Source organism: Bombyx mori, chromosome 18 (assembly GCF_030269925.1).
Source record: "Bombyx mori chromosome 18, ASM3026992v2".
In the NCBI taxonomy this organism is placed as follows: Eukaryota; Metazoa; Arthropoda; class Insecta; order Lepidoptera; family Bombycidae; genus Bombyx; species Bombyx mori.
The window spans coordinates 1,445,938-1,466,532 of NC_085124.1; the positions used below are offsets into that span (position 1 = coordinate 1,445,938).

The 20,595-nt window shown below is 37.9% G+C and overlaps 1 protein-coding gene and 1 non-coding gene across 2 annotated transcripts in view; both read left to right on the forward strand.

The window, feature by feature from the left end:
* LOC101739021 (dopamine D2-like receptor) overlaps positions 1 to 20,595 on the forward strand; it is a 210,250-nt gene that overhangs the window by 48,199 nt on the left and 141,456 nt on the right. The window lies entirely within an intron of this gene.
* Mir2849-2 (microRNA mir-2849-2) lies at positions 9,110 to 9,206 on the forward strand. Its single transcript, NR_107461.1, is given in 1 exon segment — positions 9,110 to 9,206. It is a non-coding gene; the product is annotated as a microRNA mir-2849-2 (primary transcript).

A 20,595-nucleotide genomic window follows, 5' to 3' on the forward strand; every position in this document is an offset into this window, starting at 1 on the left:
AGTTTTTGCTTCACGTATTAATATATAGATTTTTATTATACTATATGTGTAAAGTACATTCGCAACGCCATTAAACCACGACCGCTACGTGCCCATTTCATATCACACAAGCATCACAAATCGATTATTTCGGGTCATTATAGTGGTGAACGGCTCTAAATCTATCGAAGCATCACTTCTAGTGCGGGATCGTAAACCGAAAGACTTAAACAGAAATATAATACTAACACCGTAAATCAATGTGACTACCTTTTTATGGTCCAACGATGAATAAGTGTTGGACGACTATAGAAATGGCTTCATTTTTTGGAACGAAGCTCCTTATGGGACGATGCGAAGGGGTACCCTAACCGGGAAAAAACGTCCGTAACGTAAGATTTTTATTAGTAATGCACACAGTGTACTACTTAACTTTGTAATAACGTACAAATTAGTAATGCACACAGTGTACGACTTCATAGACCACGATCTCAGAGCGTTCGTTTGCGTAATACACTAACTCTTATGCAAACAACCGTGAATGAAGTGTACCACAGTAAGTTCGCACGTTACCGAATGACCGTGGGTTATTGCGAAATCTCCAGTTTTATTTTCTTTATACCTCGAATAGAACTTAAAATTAATATTTCTATAATAAGCAACTTCGTTCCTATCCGGTGTCCCACGACACCACACATCTTTTTTTTCTCCTTTTCCTACCTATGCTGACAGCCTTGAGAGGCTGTTTCAGCTTCGCCTTGACGTGTAGGTGAGCTCACGGGGCTCAAACCGGAGTGTTGCTAACACTGACCCTAGCAAGAGCAGTGCTTCGCAAAATCTACCACTGGATCGGAAACGCGACCTGCTGAGATGATCCGGCGAGAAACTCAGTGGGCTGTGTCTATTTCGTCGAGCCCTTCGTTGTAAGCGACGGGTTTGGCGAGAACGGTGACCGGATTGGCTTCATAAGGTATTCACTGATTAATATTACTGATTTATATAAATACTGGCAAAGATATTGAAAACATTTTCTCACGGAGGAACTTCAGACAACCGAAGCTTCCACGGCCTTATAAGCGAGAAGCGCTTCATGTCGCGACAGGTAACCTTTTAAAGTGAATGTTGTGTAATTATATCAAACCAAATTTCTTAACTTGGAACTAATACTAGAGTTTCAAGCTTTCGAATTAGAGCTTTCGATTGGTAGAATAGAAGCTGAGTAATCAAAGTTTCTGTTTGTCCTAATCAATGAACATCTCAGCAAGCAGTAGGTGTCGCGACGAGACCGCGTTTGTAGAACACCTTTCACTAAATACTATTTGTATTATCAGAAACAACAAATCAATAGTTGCCATAGTTCCGAATTTAGAAATATAATATATATTATATAATTATTATAAAAATATAATATATAATTCGGGAACTGTAATTTACACATAACATACAGATATATGCTGCCGGGCTTTTTTGTAGGACTATTAAAATTTAAGATAAAGTTGAAGTCGTCGTGGCCTAAGACGTCCGGTGCATTCGTATGTAGCGATGCACCGGTGTTCGAATCCCGCAGGCGGGTACCAATTTTTCTAATGAAATACGTACTTAACAAATGTTCACGATTGACTTCCACGGTGAAGGAATAACATCGTGTAATAAAAATCAAACCCGCAAAATTATAATTTGCGTAATCACTGGTGGTAGGACCTCTTGTGAGTCCGCACGGGTAGGTACCACCACCCCGCCTATTTCCGCCGTGAAGCAGTAATGCGTTTCGGTTCGAAGGGTGGGGCAGCCGTTGTAACTATACTGAGACCTTAGAACTTATATCTCGAGGTGGGTGGCGCATTTACGTTGTAGATGTCTATGGGCTCCAGTAACCACTTAACACCAGGTGGGCTGTGAGCTCGTCCAACCAGCAAAGCAATAAAAAAATAATAAAAAAATTCTGGGCAACTCTCCCTTAGGCCAGTTTTCAAATTGTTCAGCTTGAGAATTCGATTACATCCTACTTAATATTATAAATGTGAAAGCTTGCAAGAATGTGTGGATGTATGTTTGTTACTGTGTCACGCAGAAACTACTGAATGAATTTGGATGAAACTTTACAATAATATAGCTTACACATCAAAATAACACATCTAACGCTAAGTGCCAAGTAAGTAGGAAAAAAATCTACAATCTGTGAGCTTTTCCAGCGTACTGCAAAAACCGTTGGAGATAGACGTATATAATGTATTATGGAAATTCTATTTATTATATTTATAGTTCTACAAAACAAGCTGCGACAGCATATATCTCTCTTTTATGTGTAAGACATTATAGCCAAAAGAGTGAACCAAAAATGCAATAAAAATTGATAATTTATAAACGCACAGTTGGTAGTCACAAATTGATGCTTATATGAAAATAAATACTTTTATCGCTTCTGATAATTAAAGTATATGTGGCGTTTTATTATGCGTAAGCCGGAACGCACGAGATGTGGGAAAAAGAATATAGTCTGTGACACTAGACATTTTTACCGCCGAATATGAAAAACATAAAAATAATTTATAATGTGTTAAATAACTAATTTAATCTAATTACTTTATGCCGCTATATCAATAAAATTTATATTGTTTCAAATGTGGTGTTAATTACATAAAACACGACCAGGCGAAATAAAGAAGGGATTCTATATGCACTCCCTTATATACAAACTTTGTCTTTTACACTACATCCTTTGGACAAATATTTGAATAGTTATGATTTTTAGCAAGCAAGTGTACGATATTACGAAAGATGAAGATAGAAAATTCAATAAGATCAACAATAAATTACAGTTTCCGAAGCGAAGCGCGGCGGGGACGCTAGTTATTCATAAATCAATAAATTAATCTCATATTTTAAATTGTTTAATCATTGTACAAGCAAAGCTTAGACCCGTTGAATGGATGGTATCAAAACCCGCTCTCAAAGCCCTTCAAAGCTGATCGAAATTCGAAATAGTAAATCTTGTTAATAACTTGTAATATAATATCTTAGAGAAGCTAGCGAGCAGATTCGATGGTACAGTCGTTAATAAATGGAGTTAGAGACGGTTCTGTTTTTGGATAGCGTCAAGGGCTTTGGTGAAATATTTATGAGATTTTTTTAAACACAATAATATGTTTGAAGGTTCTAAGATAACTTTAAAATTATCTCTTTATTCGGGTCTATATCTTGCTTCACTAAATAGTCAGGATACACAGCGGTGACCACAGGAAAGAATTTGTACGATAAGGCTCAGGCTACCTGAGGAGAATCCAATTTATATCGGATCCCGCAGCGAACTCAATCAGATAATAATAGGAGGTGTTGTGATATATAATTCAAACTAAGCACTGGAAAATGAATGTTGAAGAGACACTTCAATTAAACAAAGAACTTCGGCCCAATACTAAAATACCGTAATCTGCAGACTGTTTTTTGGAAATGGAATTGGATACCGGAGATCGCACTGTAGGATATAATAGATCACGTATGAGTGATTAACAAAAGCCAAACAATAACTGTCCCCTTCACACTCATAAGCTAGACCGCGCGAGAAAGAGATGGGCAGACTTTTCATGATGCGTATGCAGTGCGACGTCACGCCGCGCGCTTATTCACAAACACTACACAAGTGCAACGTGTGAATGTGTTGAACGCGAGCTACATGTTAGGCGAAGTGGGGGAGTTAGGTTTTATTTTTGTTACGGAATTTCTTGATTCGATCGCCGCGCTCAATGACCGCGATAAAAGCTAAGCAATAGCCTAAAATATTTTATTTTTATTGTTTAACATAAAAGCTTATCATAAAATAAGAAAAAAGATAGAGGAAGAAAGAACAACGGTGTGACAAAAAAAGGAATCCTCATCATAATCAAATTTGAATCGAATGAGCAGAATAATTCAATATTCTGTCCAAATAAATCAGAAATTGTTCCGCATCAAACGGCCTCACGCCACGCTATTCTATATTTTATTAGTGCTTTGAATACCTGAAACACGAAATGTGAAAAAATGTGTGCGTCTCGGGAAGCCCGAAGTGATAGGTAACTTAAAATAATCTAACTTTTTTTTTATTGCTTAGATTGATGGACGAGCTCACAGTTCACCTGGTGTTAAGTGATTACTGAAGCCCATAGACATCTACAACGTAAATGCGCCACCCACCTTGAGATATAAGTTCTAAGATCTCAGTATAGTTACAACGGCTGCCCCGCCCTTCAAACCAAAACGCATTACTGCTTCACGGCAGAAATAGGCGGGTGGTGGTACCTACCCGTGCGGACCCACAAGAGGTCCTACCACCTATGTGAATGAACTATTTAGCATAGATTTTTTCTAACTTGACTAGGTTATTGCTTAAATTTTATGTATATTCATATGATAATGTAAGGAAAATTGTAAAATGAATTGAAAAATATATATAAATAATTAGAAGCTACGTACGTTCTCAATAACGCTGCCGTTTGCGTGAGAGAAAGAGACACCAGACAGACAGGCGCCGTAACGTGTAACGTAACGAAGCGTCTTACCCTCCCAAAAGAAGTTACTACTTCAAAAAAAGCACCCATAACTCCCAAATGGTATCATGGTACAGGCGATGGATATAATCCGTAAGACCGAATCAATCGCACCTTGAATTATTATGATTACACTCCAACTGATTCCGTCATAAATCCCAGAGAGAGAAGTCCAATCCGTTGTCAGAATAGATACGCTCTACTCTCAACACGTCAATCCACGATGCCAACCGCGCAGCCGAGAACAGGCAAGGCTGGTGCAGGATTCTTCTTCTCAGTCGTATGCACTCTTGGCAGAGCGGTCGTGGTCATCACTTCGGGTGGTGGTGCGCTTCACCAGACGTCGCCATTCCTCGCGAACGCGGTCCTTCTTGTGCATTCCAGGATAATCCAGGAGAAAGTTAATTCAGTAGGCCACGATCCCCTGGATAGAGGATTGTCGAGGCAAGGAGGAGAAGGATCCCATTAACCTAACATAGGACCATCTTTATATGCTCAGAATTAAATAAAAATAACAATTTTATTTTTCCTTTGATGTGTCCCCCGTCGGACGGATTCTTTTTGTTTGCTTTAAGTTTATTTTATACAAATGTTTAGATCTTTTATTTATCAATTGAGGCACTACGAAGTCTGCCGGGTCAACTAGTTACTAATATAATTGTTAACATTTGTCTTGGTCAATTTTGTTTCTGTGAAACATCGTCTTGTGATTTAACCTTTTTCTTTTGTTTACCACCACAAATTGAATCTGTCTAGGAGCATTCGTTCGGTATTTGAACCACAAGCAGACTATTCACAAAAAATAATTTACTATTCGAATCCTAGCACGACCCAATCTCTGTTTGTACGTATTAAATATCATGTAAACAAACATTTTTTTTCTTGCTAAGCTTCGAGGAAAATTGTTTTTTTATTTACTCTCTGGCACAGATTATAATAAAAACGTGAATGCTTATAGCATACGCGGATACGACAAGAAATTATGCCAGGAAAATCACTCCTGAATTATGGCCAGAACTCTTGAAGACAAAATTATTACGTTATCTTAAAATAACAGGAAAACCACAATGATCCATGTAATGTTTTAGCTTTTTGAAAATCCATAATTGCGCGCAATGGAAACCGTACAAAGCTGAATTTCTATTGAATCAATTCTGAAGTTAAAGATTTTGAAAATGAAAAAAAGCACTACAAACAAATTCACTAAAAACTAACACTAGATACGACCTTATGTTTCCGATGTAAACTAATCATTCTAAAGCGCAGATAAATGAGAGTCCCATCTACATTGGAAAAGCCGTGTTCCGAGGTAGCAAGGTCGTATTTCCAGTAACTAGAACTGTAGGAAACTTGTGTGTTCTACCTCTGACCCCCTTCAAAGGTATCCGACACAACCTGTTGACGTCACACGTCAGATCCGCTCGGAAATGTTGAACGTGCTTGTTCCTAACGTTAAATCAGCTTTTTAAACTTTTTATTGGAGCGTACATTGATATTTTAACGCTCAAAAGCTCGAAGCTGAAGTTCGGTTTTTCTGTATTGGTAAATTTAACTGGACCCTCACTTCCGTCTGTTGGAGCCACAGTCCGACCAGTACCTACTTACTTTTATTGAATTAAGTAAATTGCATACACGAGTTTGAAATCTCAAATGCGTTTTGTGACGGTCGTTTCATGCTTCAAACTGGAAATAGCAACAGCTTGTAGATTCAGTCGCGAAGCAGCTGCCCTTGAGTTATTAGGTCTCCTTAGGAGACGCTCGGGCAGCTATTAGCTAAAATGTTCACGATTGACTTCCACGGTGAAGGAATAACATCGTGTAATAAAAATGAAACCCGTAAAATTATAATTTCATATCACTGGTGGTAGGACCTCTTGTGAGTCCGCACGAGTAGGTACCACCACCCCACCTATTTCCGCCGTGAAGCAGTAATGCGTTTCGGTTCGAAGGGTGAGGTAGCCGTTGTAACTATACTGAGATCTTAGAACTTATATCTCGAGGTGGGTGGCGCATCTACGTTGTAGATGTCTATGGGCTCCAGTAACCACTTAATACCAGCTGGGCTGTGAGCTCGTCCATCCATCTAAGCAATAAAAAAAAATAAAAAAATTGCGTAATTACTGGTGGTAGGACCTCTTGTGAGTCCGCGCGGGTGGGTACCACCACCCTGCTTATTTCTGCACAAAAAAATCAAGTTAAAAAGGACTATTTAGGATAATTTTGATTCATGATTTAAAATGAATTTATGGTGCAAATGAAATAATAGGTAGTGTCCTATATACAAGTGGTACACGCCACAAAGAGAATCAATCTCTCTTTATGGATCTAGAGGCTCCAAAATAACCACACTAAACTTCAATGGGAATACAATCAAAAAATGATTTTAGCATAACAAAATTCAAATCACGAAAGCATTCCACCATTCCAAATGCTCTTACGAAAATCAATATTGCAGTGAAATCTCGGGTGAGCCAACATTAATTCAGCTACCATCTACATTTCAGCTGAAATTCCTTTACTGAAAGCGCTGGCTCGCGGGGTCCCTTTGTGACTCGTGCACTACGTTGAAAATATAGCCTCTGATGGTCGTTAAGCGCTTTTCAACTGGAAAATGTTCTTGGAGGTGTGATTTTGTATTCAAAACCCTGTTCATTGTGTTTACCATAAAATAATGTTGTCTTTTTTTAAATTTCGTATTATAAAGTTCTTTAAAAGCCCAAGTTTATGTATATACACTATCCTAACGCAAGCTTATATGAGGTGTTTAAGTTCTTCGTGACTTTTAGCATAGAAAAGTCTGTTTCACGCGTTCTCACAATGAAGGTATAACATGAGTGATGATCGTGACTTATTGACAACCTATTTATAGGGGTAAGACTGATGAAGGAATGTTTGAAGAAGAACAGGTTAGGGGAAGGTTAGGATCAGACACGAAACAGTACAGTGACAGACCGCACGGGTAGGTACCACCACCCTGACTATTTCAGCCATAAAGCAGTAATGCGTTTCGGTTTGAAAGGTAGGGCAGTCGTTGTAACCATACTGAAACCTTAGAACTCATATCTTTTACATTATATCTGTACCTCAGAGGTAAACAATAGTAACTCCACATTTTGTCGAAATCAAGTTTTTTATACCATTAAAATCGCAAGAACCAGTTCTACATAATGGTATAAAGCATTAAATCCTACGTTGCCTATGAAAAGAGATATACAATGGTATATAACATTAATTGCACAAATATTAACAGGGTATAGGATCTCAAATGATGTTGATATTTTTTGCCTCTAACCACAGCGCGACGTTAATGCTGTTCATTGGACATAATGTTCTATACCTCTTAACAAAACGCGGGGGCGCTCGCGGTACACGTGAAAAAGTCGTTGCTTTGAGCGTATAAAATAACGCAATTAATTGTATAAAAGTGTAAAATTATATGTTTTCACGTGGAAAATTACTATGTAATCTTGCAAATGCCGGAGAACAGTGTAATGCAACTCCTGAATATAGTAAGTACTCTTATTATTACTTCCATTATCATGAACATACTGGGTAAATAATAGAAATGTAAACAAGTGGTAATTGCATGCTTGTCGTATAAGTGGCGAGTGGCTGAATGGCGAGCTTTCTCTCATATGGCCCGTTATTCTTCTCTTCGAACAAATTTTAATCCAACCCATGATAGTGCTCAGTAGTTGTTAATGCCTCTCGCCGTTAACCTTCTGAGGACTGACCGGGCTGAACGTTGTTTATTTTCAGTGGTCGATCCGAACGAATGCTTCAGTGATAACTGCTTATACAATTTTGTTTAGTTGTTTTCTAGAGCCTCGGAGAAAGCAGCAACATGTACCTGAATGCCACGATTCACCCAAAATGTTATCGCCAAGGCCTTACAAAGACCTTGATGTGCATTTGGATCCATCTTAAGAACTACATACAGATAATTTTGATACACAATCATCCCACCTTCGCTTTATTTACTGATATCTCAAACAAACATGAAAAAGATATAGAACAGAGAACCTCACGGAGAAAATCTGCATTTCCTGGTATGGAATTCCGCCGAAAATTTATTTGCAAGACTTTGCCTAGAGCTTAACGTACTTTTAGCTCCATCTCAAGAAAAGTGTACGGTCGGTGTTACTACTGATAATGGATCCCAACTGTCAACCACTGTTTTGCTTACTGATATTTCTAAAAATTTCGTACCATCTACCAACTTTCAACACAAAGGTACAGTTAAGTTTATGAGCTGAAGTTAATGAGTTTATGAGCTGAAGATTTTTCACCGTTAGATGAAGAATATATACCAGACACCGATGAAGACGCTACAAAGTGCGAGTATGTTGGAAACAAGCAGGTAACTATACCAGAAACAAGTAACTCATCCATCGAAGATGTAGAAAATATGATAGAAAACAGAGAAACCCAATTACTCAATCAATCAGTTAATTCCTTTAAATCCTTTCCTTCCGTTAATTCCTTTAAATCCGTTAAATCCTTTTAGCGTCTGCACTATACGCTAAAATTTCTAACTGTAGATCTCCAAAGATGTTTACCAACACTCTATTTGACTATAGCCAAAGTTTCTGTTACAGAAAGCTGTGGACGTTTAACTTTACGATTATGGACTCAGTTCCAAAAGATAGCTGGTGTTTTATGTGGGACGAAACCGTGGCGGGTTGAGGTGGAAATGAAATGGCATCAGGAATAGTTAATGTTTTTAACGATAAAGCGTTGAAAGAAGTAATCTTATGGAGCGACAATTGTGCGGGGCAGAATAAGAATGTATACTTGATGGTGGCTTAGGTACTTCTGGATATTGACTCAAAAAGAGCATTTGTAAATAATAAACCACAAGTATTTACTAAAAGGACACACATGGAAGTGGATGTGATCAACTCAATAATAGAACGAGAAAAGAAAAAGATCCAAGAGTTTCCCATTGTTACTCCCTGGCACTGGCAGTAGTTTATTAAGAGCTGTTCAAGAAATAATAAAAGTAAAATGATTAATATGGAAACCGATCACTTTAAGGATTTTTCTGCTTTTTGTGAAGGATCATTAACTCCTTTTGTTCACAGAAAAAAACCGAATGCAGGAGAAACTGTGCCTTATTCAGCTAAAGTGTGGATGCAGTTCCGAAAAAATTAGATGGGTTCATTTGACCAGGAAACATTCTAACAAGTCAGTTTTATTAGAAACAAACGAAGAGCATGTTCGATGTCCGCGACGAAACCTATTGGAGAAACTTGAAAACCCATTTCAGGACTGAAATACAACGACTTACAAAAATCGTTGCAGTGGATTCCATCTATATTTCAATATTAAAATAATCTTCCATGAGCGGAAGTTCCTGACTTGCCTGAAGCCTGCGAGTGAGCTATTAGTCTCTTATAAATAATCAGATAAATAAATATTTCAATTTCTTAGCACAGACTTATTATTTTTATTATATAAAATAAATCCTCCTGTCTCCCTCGACCCCTTCAAAATTACTTCCATATACATTTGGATTACCTCATAATATTGTATACCTCTAAGAAATACATTTTTTTTAAAGGTATATAGCATCAAGTCCATAAAAAAAGATAATAGATAGATTTATCGTAATTATGAAGTATTTCATGATACTTCCCTCTATTTATTATAAAAAATACAGCTAAGTTAATTACTCTGCCTCTATTATAACTCTCTCAAAATTACATTCAAAATTTCTCTTCGCGCATTTTTGCCTCTCCTGTAAAATTTGACTTTAGGCTCTTAATGTTGTATGCCTCTGAGGTACAGATATATGTCTATGGGCTCCGGCAACCACTTAACACCAGGTGGGCTGTGAGCTCGTCCACCCCTCTATGTAATAAAAAATAAATAAAAGGGTGGGGTGATGGTATTCTAGGCTACGACACAGTCGATGCTCCCAACATTTCGGACACTATACAGTTTTCACAAGTGAAAGGCCCATCTCCTCGTGCCGATCATATATCGAATTCGCATTAATTTATTAATAGCGGCGAAGCCCCTATACAATCCGAAATTAGGACGTGACGTACAGACGCGTATTCGTACAATTAATTAATTACGATGATGGATTGGGTCCCCGCGAATCAGCTTCGGGAAAGCGTGCTCGCAGCTCGGCAACCCAACACTACATACGTATAGTAACATCCTTTATTTTTAACCGACTTAAAAAGGGGAGGAGGGCTCTAAATTCAAAACGACAATTTTTTGAAGTGAAACTTCTTTAGAATCGTGATTTCAAACTCGATGAAACGAAAAAATAAGTCCATAGAGACACAAACACATAAATGTATAGGATTCAGCCGGCGAGAGAATGAGATAGAACACATTAGACGTTCTCGGTCTGCTCTTTGTGCGACTCTTCGTAGCTTCCCCACTGTCGTCTACTAAACATTGTCCATATGTATGCTCCTGTGTAGTGGGATAGTCAGTATATCTATTATTTTTTTATTTTTTTATAAGTTTCACTTCTACCGTGAGTGACTTGCACACACACGTACACACACACGCACACTTTTTGTTTTTTATTCTTCGTATCATCATACACTGTGCCCATAAATGTTTACATTTTCGTTACCTATCTATACTAATAAATATTTATATAATATTAATTATATTTTTATATTCTATTTTAAAGAAAATATACATATCGCCCACCGAAATGAAAAATAAAGGTAGCCTCGACTTTTGGCTTAAATTTTAACCCATATTTTATTGGGTAGGTGCCGAAGGGGTCACCTTTAAGGAAGACTCAGAAAAGTAACCACTCATTTAACAGTCGTTAAATGAGCGGGACACCAATGACGCCACCCGTGTGGCCCGACGGCCACCGTACCGAGACGGCTGACGTTAGAGCCTACGCTTAGCCTCGAACGTTCCATCAGGCTGGCGTCCTTGCCTTGTTGCAGTATTGACCACAGTAATCCCCTTACCTTGCCTGGGTTCTGATCAGACGCTTAGGCGAGAGTGCAGAAGCGCTGTTTAGTGGATAGGGCCCTAATTACCATCCCTTGAGCTCGCGGTACGGTTCCAATTTCTATGGACAGTCCAGTCCCACCTACCCCATAAGCCACCCAGACGTGGGGTAGGAGGTTCGGCTCCCAGCCCAAAAAAAAAAGGCCAAGACTGCAACAATGTTACTGGTTCTATCTAAGGACGCCTGACTAGCGGACTCTTTGAAGCGGATATTTTTAAATAGTCCTTTTGCCTCCGTAACTATAGGTAAACGAATTAATAAGCTGTTATTCCTTTGACGTAAGTATAATTGTTCGTGATTACGTATTAAGTACGTATAATACGTATTTCATTAGATGTTTTTTTACCGGGCTGCAAAATTTGAGCACCGACATGCGCGGCATGTCCGAGTGTCTTATACGCGTTTTATGAAATCCGGTAATCTAAACTATACGAATAAAATTAAATAAACTAAATCAAAAGCCCTGTCTACCCTACATTACAATAAGTTTAGACACATGACCCATGACAAGAGTATGTTTCGTTGTTGTAGTTCATAATACGAAAAGTTTCATAATTAAAGTTTGGGTATTCCTTTGTAGCGGCGTATGAGAGTGATGTTATGATTTTCGTTAAATTTGTTCCGGTTGAACTGCTCTGCATCTTGCGTTAGAATTATTGCCTGCTAGATCATTGGAGACAAAGAAACCTACCAAGGTAACTGCAAATATGGGCCACTACTAAATCTTATATATCTATATAGATATATAAATATGAATTGCTGTTCGTTAGTCTCGCTAAAACTCGAGAACGGCTGGACCGATTTGGCTAATTTTGGTCTTGAATTAGTCGATGAAGTCCAGGGAAGGTCTAAAAGGTGAGAAAATATAAAAAAAGCTCGGAATTATATAAAAACAAACAATTTTGTTTTTTCTTTGATGTGTCCCCTTGATGTTTCTTTTATTTGTCGATTGAGGCACTACGAAGTCTGCCGGGTCAGCTAGTCCCGTATAGTTATTGGTACCGTAATTTATATAATCTAGTACATACCCGATCCTATGGATCGAATGGTAAACAGTCGACGTCGCCCTAAGCACGTCGTTACGGATCCTCCCGATCCATTAACGGTGCTCTAAGATACCTGAAGTACGGGTCACCAGCCTCGCCAAATCTGTCGCTTGCGACGAAGGGCTCGACGAGTAAAGTTACCGATAGACACAACAGCCCACTGAGTTTCTCGCCGGATTTTCTCAGTGGGTCGTGTTTCAGATCCGGTGGTAGATTCTGCGAAGCACTGCTCTTACTAGGGCCGGTGTTAGCAACACTTCTGGTTTGAGCCCCGAGAGCTCATCTACACGCTAGGGTAAAACTGAAATAGCCTCTCAAGGCTATCAGCATAGGTAGGAAAAAAGTAATGTAATTGTTTATGTCTCTTACTGCCTTCTGGTTAAATTCGTTGAGGGATCTACAGCTCGAGCAACCTGATCCCATTACAGAGTCTTGTGGCCGTCTTTGTGGATCCTGGGTATGCATAAGTCATAGAGGCTGAGTGGCGGGCAAATAAATACCCGATAAATGTCATAAAAACACGCGTAGAAAACTGTAATTGTAAATGTTAGAAAAAATTAAAATTAACGTAGACTTAAGTAAAATCTGTACATCCATTATTTAGAAGCAGCTTGCTTATCCATTTTGTCTTCGTTTAATATTTTTACGACCTAAAGCTTTTTGTGGGAGATACTTTATTATTTAAGCATGAAAGCGGTTTTGGAGCTTTACATTATTTATTCTTTTTTTTTCCTTTTTAAGCTTCTAGTTTTCTTTTTATAATATAAAACTCAATTAATAAAACTAAGTTTTCTTTATGTTAAGTTTAAGTTTTCAGGAAAATTCTAATCGGCATACGAGTCGCTGCAAAAATTAATTAATTTTCTGTTCAACTTTCTTTTCGTTAAAAATGATGCTATCCTTTAGAAAATATTTTTGTTTGCCCATAAATATTGCTCGAACATAGATAGATTATATTTGGATAGTGTTCTAGATATGTGCCACAACGCTCGAAATTCTGATCTTAGTTTGCCTCAATCCAATTTTCCTAATAAAAACCAGAGTGTAGTTGAATCTTCATGGGCACTAACTACTAGGACCTCACTTATTTTAAAGCAGATCGCAATTTTCATTGCCTAAGAAAAAGTGCTGAAGAATTCCTATGCAACTTTGACTGCGGTCTTGGCTCAAGATGACTAGTGGCCTTAAATACGTATTAGTCATCATCGTAATCAAATAACGTAGATATTCGTCCTTTGCAGTCTCATCATCATCATCATTATTAGCCCACAGTCGTCCCCTGCTGGACATAGGTCTCTCCCAATGCACACCACTGAGCCCGGTCTTCAGTTCTCCTCATCCACCTCTTGCCGACCACTGCTCGGAGGTCTCTTTGTCTTTGCAGTCTGATTTCTCAAAATCAGTACATACAAGATCACGAATTAGAACATTACTTAAATGATGCAACTATTGAAGTCTAATGAGATTGTTTGATGATGTCCCCGGTCACGTATCGTAGACCCGAACGGATCGGTTCAAAGATCTTGTTTCTATTTGTTGTGAAACAGTCATGCGTACCGATTTCAAGGGTAAGATAACGGTTGTAGAATACAAATGTCACTACGGCTTTATTCTAGTTTACGGTAGACCAGCACCGAGGGCTAATATGACCAGTTACGGCAAAAATGTGATGAGCTGGCTTCAGAGGATCTGGAAATTAATGTTTCTCGAATTTTTTTTTTTATTGCCTTTGTAGGCAGACGTGCATACGGCCCACCTGATGGTGAGTGGTTACCGTCGCCCATGGACTTCAGCAATGCCAAGGGCAGAGCCAAGCCGCTGCCTACCGCTAAAATGCTTTAAAATGTTTTTTTTCTTTCAAAAGTTTGAAAATAGACCTCAAAGAGGAGCCGGGCTGTGACCTTCTAAAGAAATAAAACTAATATCTCAAGGCGGAATTTACGGGCTCCGGAAACCTCTTGGCATTAATTAGATGGACCGTAGACACATCAGCCAAACTAATGCAATAATCTAAGGTAAAAGCTCCTAATACGGCGGTAGTCAAAATCGCTTCCTATTACGGTGGTATTTCTATTTTCGACATTTATTCTTGTTTTATTCAGTTTAAGCTCACCAAAACGGAATCTATTTATTCTAAATCTATTACTTCATAACATAACTGACATTTTCAAGTGTAGCATATAAACAACACTACAAGATCTATCAGTTTGTAGCACGGCATCAACGTGAGAGGAGTTTCCATACAAACGCGGAACAAAAAAATAAGTACACTAATATTTAGAAACTAAGTTTTTTGTATTAATAAGTCGTTCAACTTTGTTAATGTGTTATTTGTAGCATTTTCCTACTATTATACTTACTTTTTAAATAGCTTGTTTCATATATGTAACTCATTTTTTACTCAAAAAATCAGAAACAAAATACCGCCGTAATACGGTACGAATTTTATAGATTAATCCTAATACGGTGGTATAACTCCGAAATAGGAAATATACTGGGCATATTTAATTGTTTATAACTTTCAATTTATTAAGTTATTGAATTAGTTCCAAGTTTAGTTGGAATAATTATTAATCTTGTAAATTAGAAACCATATTCTGCGGTATGTATTATTCATTAAAAATCTAGTTAAATATGAAAACTGTCGAGTGCAAAATGTTGGTTTCTTAGAAGGGGTAAAAATAGGAAGGTGTATTTTAATTAATCACAAATCATTTATTTTGTATAACTGTTGACTTGAGTTTTACACATCTGGGCCAAAAAACTGTTATCGTTTGATTAAGTATTTACATTCTTTGTTTATCGAAATTTTGATGGGTCAGAATTAGGATTAAAAAAATACGAGTAGTTTTCCTATTACGGTGGTAGTTATTTCCAGGTAACTCTGTGTTAGGTTCTATGATCTCCTATTACGGTCATATTCATAGAACATAAAATTACAAGTTTTAGGATTCCATAGAAATAATAGAAAGGTTATTTATACTTATTTTACACAAAAAGATAATACAATAAAAACAGATTTAAAGAATGTCTAAATACTATGTACAAAGGCGAGCTTAACTCTTCATGAGTTTTCTTCCAGCAAACCATTAGCAGAGAGAAATACGATGTATAAGAGGGGAATAGTGTACAAGTGAAAGGTTATTAAAATATATTAAATACAGTGGATTTCATTAATAACGACCTCGGTTATAGCGACGTCAAACTTATGTCCCTTGAATTTAAAGCATATTTTCGTAAGAAATTCATTCGGTAAGAGCGACTTTGGATACTATAGCGTCAATTTCGGGTATAGCGATTTGTTTTTATGAACCATTTATGACAGATTCCCAGAAATCCCGTACAGATATTTCTATTGAGTCGGTAAAGGCACAAAGACTCATTCATAAAACTATTAAACTTTCTTATCTTTTGTTTACATTCACAGATGACCATCTGTGAAACATTCACAGATGGTCAAGCAAATGCTTTGTTTGTTTGTTCCTAAGCAGTCCTCAATAAATTTACCATTAAGTAATTCTATTTTGTTCATCTTAAATATGTATAGCTCTATTCAAACAGCAGTGGCAGCGGCCGCCGCATCAGCCACCGAACATTTTTATCCTTTCAAGCGATACTGATCTATAAAACAATGTAGATAAAGTTTAAAATTCTTTCAAAGCTGAAAGTGCTCTTCGCACCTTTTTTTTCTCCTACCAATGCTGATAGCCTTGGCAGGCTATTTCAGCTTCCCCTTGACGTGTAGATGATCTCATGGGGCTCAAACCGGGAGTGTTGCTAACACTGACCCTACGAAGAGCAGTGCTTCGAAGAATCTACCACTGGATCGGAAACGCGACCAACTAAGAAGATCCGGTGAGAAACTCAGTGGGCTGCGTCTATAGGTTGATTTCTTCTTCGAGTTCTTCATTGCAAGCGACGGGTTCGGCGAGGACGGTAACCGGTGCTTGAGGTACCTAAAACACCGTTAATGGATCGGGAAGATCCGTAATGACGTGCTTAGGGCGACGTCGACTGTTTACCATTCGGTCCACAAGATCGGGTAGGCCTTCACATCGCTGTCGGCCGTTGCCACCGATGTCTGAATTGAGCCGAAAACTGCACTTACCTTAAGTTTACCATTAAGTTTAAATCTAAAAAAACCTTAGTTACTCCTTATATCATCAGCTATCTATTAGTGAAAGTCTCGTCAAAATCGGTCTAGTCGTTCCAGAGATTAGCCGGAACAAACAGACAGACAGACAAAAATTGTAAAAAATGTTATTTTGGTGTATGTACCGTATATATATTTATATGCATGTGGTAAAAAGCGGTTATTTCAATATTACAAACAGACACTCCAATTTTATTTATGTGTATACATTCGAAATTCCCTAGAATTCTCATGTTAAAATACAATCCAAATCACTTTTAAACGCGGTAAAAATGTACTCTTCTTTCCGAGCCGACCTGTGTGAATGCACTGTTATACTTACTAGATACATTTGTATTATAAATTTCATTAAAAGTGGTCAATTAATGCAAAACTTACAATTTAAGTTCTTCACATTTATATTATTTACTTAATAAATATTATATGTTCGGAACTTAATAAATATAATTTCTGACCCTCTGTATTAGGAACCGTCTACCGCAGTAATAGGCTCTGACCTCAATCATACCTCCGTATTAGGGAAAATCGACCCGGCTATTTAAAACATTTTTTTAAATAAGTAATTTCTAGAAAAGAAACATAGACTCAACAGTAATACGAAATTTAAATTCCATTTTTGACGATGAAAATTTTTTCCATCTTTAGAAATACTTACAAATGCTTATTTTTCTTTCTTACTTTCAAATTTTGCGAAATACCTCCGTAATAGGTGCTTTTACCTTATATATTAATACGTAAAGCAAAAACTTTGCACTCCTTTTTACAAAAATTGCGCGAAAGGAGGATTATGTACGAAAAAATATAGAGAAGACAGTGCAGAATGCTTTTTTTTTTAATTATTCATAATAAATATGTTTAATCAATAAAAAAAAACATTACACAAACTACTTGACACACACACACACGAATAAATGCACTCTTTTGTCTATTATTAAAGTCTATGGTCAAATTGAAAATAGATTAATAATGTTTATCTTTAATATTATTTGTCTATAGTGGCAAAGTCTGTGATTATAGAACAATGATTATTATAGAAATGTGACAATATAACATAATAATGATCAAACTTATAATATAAATTAATTATGGTCGAGTTTTGACCATTGGGCTGCCACTAGTAAACTATAAAATTACCTATTTTTTCAATCAGGTTAAGGGAAGACTATTTCCAATCTCAAATCTACATCATTCAACAATATCACGATGCTATTCCGTAAATCTCGAACAACATTTACTTTACCCCAATTCCCATATCCTGGTTCCACACAATTTCCCCTTATCCTGTCCGCGGAATCCCTAAAAGGTAAACTCGACTAACCACGAATCACGTGACATCTTGATTTAAGCCCGTTATTATCCTCCACCTCAATTTGTGTGGCGTTTCCACAAACTGTCAGCGTCCATAGAGTGTGACACAGAAGTGAAATTACATTAGATTAAAATCACCCAACCAAACACTTAAACTAAGCTTTTTTTTTATTGCTTAGATGTGTGGACGAGCTCACAGCCCACCTGGTGTTAAGTGGTTACTGGAGCCCATAGACATCTACAGCGTAAATGCGCCACACACCTTGAGATATAAGTTCTAAGGTCTCAGTATAGCTACAACGGCTGCCCCACCCTTCAAACCGAAACGCATTACTGCTTCACGGCAGAAATAGGCGGGGCGGTGGTACCTACCCGTGCGGACTCACAAGAGGTCCTACCACCAGTAATTACGCAAATTATAATTTTGCGGGTTTGATTTTTATTACACGATGTTATTCCTTCACCGTGGAAGTCAATCGTGAACATTTGTTAAGTACGTATTTCATTAGAAAAATTGGTACCCGCCTGCGGGATTCGAACATCGCTAGATACGAATGCACCGGACGTCTTATCCTTTAGGCCACGACGACTTTGACAATTTAATGTTCAAGTCATGATTGTTTAAGAGCTTTTAAGGGCAGTGCTTCACAGAATCTACCACCAGATCGAAATAGCGACCCACTGAGAAGTTCCGGCGATAAACCTCTTTAAACATCTTCGAACTATGATATATAAGTCCGGATAATTCATTCGGCGTATATCACAATACTGAGACCTATGTCGGGTTTCTGTTGTGTACGGGATACGCCGTGAGCACGTTTTCAAATTATGAGCATTACACCAAGCTTAAAATACCGGAGGTAATTAAATTAACGTATTTTGATTCACGAATACCTCCGATTTCTAAAAAGAATCTTCCACTAAAAAGTAGTATTAATTTTATTATTAAAACATTATTCCTGCAAAGACCTGAAGCAAATAAACAAATTAACTACAACCAATTATTGTAACTATGCTGTTAGCCTAAATTTCTACGGGGCACTTGTTCGCGTGCTTAATCTATAACTATTATTACGGTTTGAACATAGAACGTAAAAATCAAATAGAAGATGTCAAACCGAATCAAATGCCTAAAATTACGTGCCCTCTTAGAGACAATTATTATTCCTAAAACAGAACGGGCGTCACCGGCATGAAATATTTTCTTATTGCCCTTGTAGGTAGACAAGCATACAGCACATCTGATGGTGAGTGCTTACCGTCACTCATGGAAGTCAGTAATGCCAGGGGCAGAGCCAAGCCGCTGCCTGTCGTTAAAATCTTAAGCACGTTGAACACTGGACACCACCCATTTCAGAAAGTCATGGGTTCATGTTTGTTTATTACGTGAATACCCATCTGGTGAGCTAACTCATAGCCCAGGCGTTTCGTGATTACGTGAGCTCATAGATCAGAACTTGAATGCCCAACTCGACCCTTTTTGCTTAAATGGGTAGAAGAGCTCACGGTCCACCTGATGATAAGTGGTTACCGGAGCCCATAGGCATTTACAACGTAAATGCCGCCACCCACCTTGAGACATGAGTTCTAAGGTTTCACTTTTAACTACGGCTGCCCTGCCCTTCAAACTGAAATGCATTACTGCTTCACCGGCCGTTTGTGCTTTAGGCCACGACTACTTCCAAAGACACGGTATTGACGTCTCAATTATTTATTGTATAAAGGCCGTTACAGCCTTCAAATCACATCCACTTCTGTTACCCCCACAAGCCATACGACCCAGGACGAAAGAGGTCACCATCACCTGTGTAATAAGACACAGGTTCATTGCCTCTAATCAAATACTCTCCTTAAGTCTTTTACAGAGTTTAATTCAGTCCCACAATCATATTTGTGGAAGAAAACACTTTTGAAATGTTGTTGATGAAGCTCCACTTACAAGAGGCTAGTCGTTTTCTGCGGCAGTTAATTGATATTCGAGCGATCAAACTATACAACCCTATTGGCAAAATCGAACCTATTAATAAAAGCTTTCGAGTTACGAAACAACTCAATGATTGTTTTAAGCTCTTATTGTAAAAGTTTCGGGTAAGTTCGATTCGACTCCTTGTTACCGATTTAGATCGCTTATTGACTGAGCTCACACAGCAGAATTGTTTTACGGAGTTTGTTTGCGAAGTGATTTTTTTTTTCATTTCGTTTTAGTCAGATTTTAAATTAGTGATTTGTGTTTTACTAGCATTTAAGGGTAATATGACGACCATCATGGCGCTGTTTGTGGTGTTGACACTCAATCTCTTTCAATGTTGTTGAAAGTCAGCGGTCGACCCGATGCTCGGTGGTCGCTGTTGCCCGTGGACATCAACAAATCTAGGGGCGGAAGGCCGCTTCTTTACTGCTTAGATGGGTGGACGAGTTTACAGCCCACCTCATGTTAGGTGGTTACCAGAGCACATAGAGATCTACAACGTAAATATCGCCACCCACCTTAAGATATGAGTTCTACATCTATGGTATCATTATAGTTACAACGGCTGCCACATCCTTCAAACCGAAACGCATTATGGCTTCACGGCAGAAATAGGC